Here is a 3,794-nt window from a genome sequence, read left to right on the forward strand (position 1 = left end):
CTATCCTTATCTGTGGCATTATCCTATCTATCCCTTAATGGTCCAATTTCCATTCCAGCCTTCCTATTTTTATTTATGTGCCTGAAAAATATTTTATTTTTTACCTTCCTTTTCAGAGTTTGATGTTTCAGAGTCATATCAAACAGTTGAATTTACATATCAAAGGGAAAATTAAAGGAGAATGAAAGGCTATGTGAGGAGAGGGCCATGTAAGATCTAACAGGAGTGGAAAAGCATAGAAAAATAGAAGCAGGAGTCGCTCATTCGCCCTTTGAGCCTCCTCCACGATTCAATATGATCATGGCTGATCCTCAATCTCAGCTTCATAGTCCAGATCTCTACCCAGCCCCTTTGATGACTTTAGTGTCTAGATATCTACCTATTTCCTTCTTCAACATATTCAGTGAATTGGCCTTCACAGCCTCCTGTGAGAGAGAATTCACCACCCTCTGAATGAAGAGGATTCTCCTCATTTCAGTACTGGATGGCCTATCCTGTATCCTAAGATTGAGACCCCTTGTTCTAGACCCTGCAGCCAGAGGAAGCATCATTCCTGTATCCAGCCTGTCCAGCCCGGTCAGAATTTTACATGTTTCAATTAGATCCCCTCTCATTCTTCTAAACTCAAGTGAATACAGGCCCACTCGACCCAATGTCTTTTCATACGGTATTCCCAGGAATCAGTCTGGTGAACCTTCGCTGCACTGCCTGTATGGCAAGTTTTCTTTCTCCGCTCAGGAGATCAAATCTGCACACAATACTCCAGGTGTGGTCTCACCAAGGCCCTGGAGAGCTGCAGGAATCCATACTTTCCCCTTTACTCAAGTCCTTTCGCAACTGCTTGCTGCACGTGCATGCTTGCTTTCAGTGATTGGTATGCAAGGACACCCAGGTCCCTTTGTACATCAACATTTCCCAATCTGACATCATTTAAATAATAATGTGTCATTCTGTTTTTCCTAGGGAAGTGGATAATTTCACTTATCCACTTTATACTACATCTGACATGTATTTTCCCACTCACTCAACTCCTCTAAATTGCCTGGAAGCCTCTAAACATCCTACTCACCGCTCACATACCTGCCTTCAAGAAGCCACCAGCCATTTGTGCATTAGTCTGCTATGTAAAGTAACTGAAGTTGGGGAGGCCATTTGAAATTCCACTGTCAAGTGGGTACTGTGTTAACTTGCTGTTTTTAAAAAAATTCTAAAATCTATTTTGTTCTGTTGCCTTAAAGGGGGATGTGTAGCTGGGAATCAGGTTAATATTAGGAATGTTAGGAGTTTGTATAGTAGTAAGTAATCTGTAGTCTGATTTATGTGTTTGAAATCTTTTATTTTGTTAATAAATACTCAAATTTAATTTTTAAGTCTTAGTGGACTCATTATTTCTGACCTTAGTGCACACATCTTCTCGTAATAAATACAAATTGTAAAACCATCGTGATAGAGCAATCAAATTTCCTGTGTGGATGTGGTCCGCCTGGGACACATCATTTGCCTTGTCATAACACCGACCCCTTGGAAACCACACTGTAAAACTACTCCAGCCTGAAAAATAACCATTCACCATACCTGTTTCTGCTGCTCAGGCAAATTCATATTCATTCTGTCACTGTCCCTTTTATGCCATGGGCTACAAATTTTCGTGTTAGCCTATTATGTGACTTTTGTCAAATGCCGTTTTTGGAAGTCTGGAAATACCACATTAGCCATGTTACCCTATCAATCCTACCTGTTACCGCATTAGAAAAATCAATCAAATTGGTTGGACACATTTCTTTTGAAATGGCTTTCCTTAAGTACTCCACACAATTGTCCACTTGTTTTTCAACTGTGCCCAAGGTTATCACTTCTAAAAGCTTTCCCAGCACAGTGGTTAAACTTTCTTACCTGGAGCCGCTGGATTTATTCTTAGACCGTTTCTGAACAAGGATAAAATATTTACATATCTCCAGTCCTCTGGCTCCTCTCCTGTACCTAAGGGGATTGGACAAGTATGGCCAGTGCCTCTGCAGGGAAGTTTAATAGAAAATTTAATAGAGAAGTTCAAAATCATGGAAGGTTTTGAGAAAATAGGAAGAAACTGTTTCCAGTGGCAGAGGGTTCAGAAACCAAAGGATACAGATATAAGCTTTTGCTTAAAAATATCCAGAGTGAGATTAATACAGATTTTCCCACAGCCAGTTATTATCTGGAATGTACTGCCTGCCAGTGTGGTGGAAACAATATTCAAAACTAACTTTCAAAAAGGGATTGGCTGTGGGGGAAAAGGAACTGGACTGGGAACAGTTGAATAGCTCTATCAAAGTGCCTCCCTAGACAGAGGGGGCTGACTGACCACAGTCTGTGCATTGTGATTTTATGATTTTGCATTGCTTCCCACCTGAAGCAGGCTGGCATTCCCACTGCCCATCTCAGGTCCCTATCCACGGTAGCGATGGCCGAAGTACCAGAGTAAACTTCAGGACCATTTACAGGCAACTGTCACTCCATTTACTCCAGCAAGAAGCTCTTCAAATCATCCAGGTGAATTTGGAATGGGGGCTGTAAGGACCCAGACTATGGACCAATTTGTGAATAAAACAAACAGCATGTTTCATTTCTGTTTCTCAGATTTAATGATGAACTGTGTCCTTTTTGAGAAAATTGCTTCCATTCCATTCATTTTCAGGTTCTTTTGGTTGAAGAACTAATTTACCAATGTAATTATGGACTCCCAATGTAAATTATAATTCTGTATAAAAATGATAATATGAACAGGTTACATGTACAGAGTTACATGTTTTTAATAAAATAGGTAACTACATACTAGTGATTTAAGGACTATTTCACTGACAGGGAAAGTTGTGAGACAGAGCAGACAAACCACAGATAAATGATAACTGTGACTCCACTTTTTTTTTGGCAAAATATACTTTATTCCTAAAATATCTAAAAGAACATTTCAAAATGACCATCACAGAAATTGCAATGCTATTCAAATGATCATGTTGCACTCGGAGGTGCTTCAGTACAAGAGAAAGACCATGACAAACATCCTAATGCAGCAACTGAACTACTTTTCACGTGGTTAACACTGCCTGTTAATGGCATACATACCCGATCAGTTCACACATCACGTTCAATACAGACAGATTATCAAATCAGTATTCACAACAGTGTCACATCATTTACATGCTCAGTCTCAAAGCACGTTCACATTTTAACGTAAAACAAACCGGAAACACCCCTCCAATTTTATTACAGAGTACCCACTTGGATGTGACAGTCTGATCAATATTTACAGACCTGTACCAACCCAGTCCAGTTTCTCAGTGTTATTGAAACAAGGTGAGAGTTTGAAGAAAGTCAAGATGACAGTTTTATCGCGGTTACAAGAAACAAACTAATTAGAGATTAATATAAACAGAAAATGATGGAAATACTCAGAAGGCCAGACAGCATGATAACGGCACTTGCTCACTGTCTGAGTCCAAATTGAAGACAGACGAGTATCACAGCAGCAGCTGGTCTCCCACCTCCCCTCCTACCGAAAGGAAATGTCAGACTCACCGCTGAAAACCATGACAGCCGAAATGTCCATCACCGTGAAGAAGGGAGAGAATTCGAGAGGTTTGGGGGTGGAAATCTTGACAGCTGCTCATGCAGGAATAACACTCACTCCTGGGAATTTATACAAAGCGGGGAGCTTGTTATTTCCCCCACTTCACTTCCTCACCCTCTTGTGCTTTTCTATCTCTCTCCCACCCTCTGGAGAAATTATTTCCTGGACCCCCCGGGAAATACTCCCC

Source organism: Cetorhinus maximus, chromosome 21 (assembly GCF_964194155.1).
Source record: "Cetorhinus maximus chromosome 21, sCetMax3.hap1.1, whole genome shotgun sequence".
NCBI lineage: Eukaryota > Metazoa > Chordata > Chondrichthyes > Lamniformes > Cetorhinidae > Cetorhinus > Cetorhinus maximus.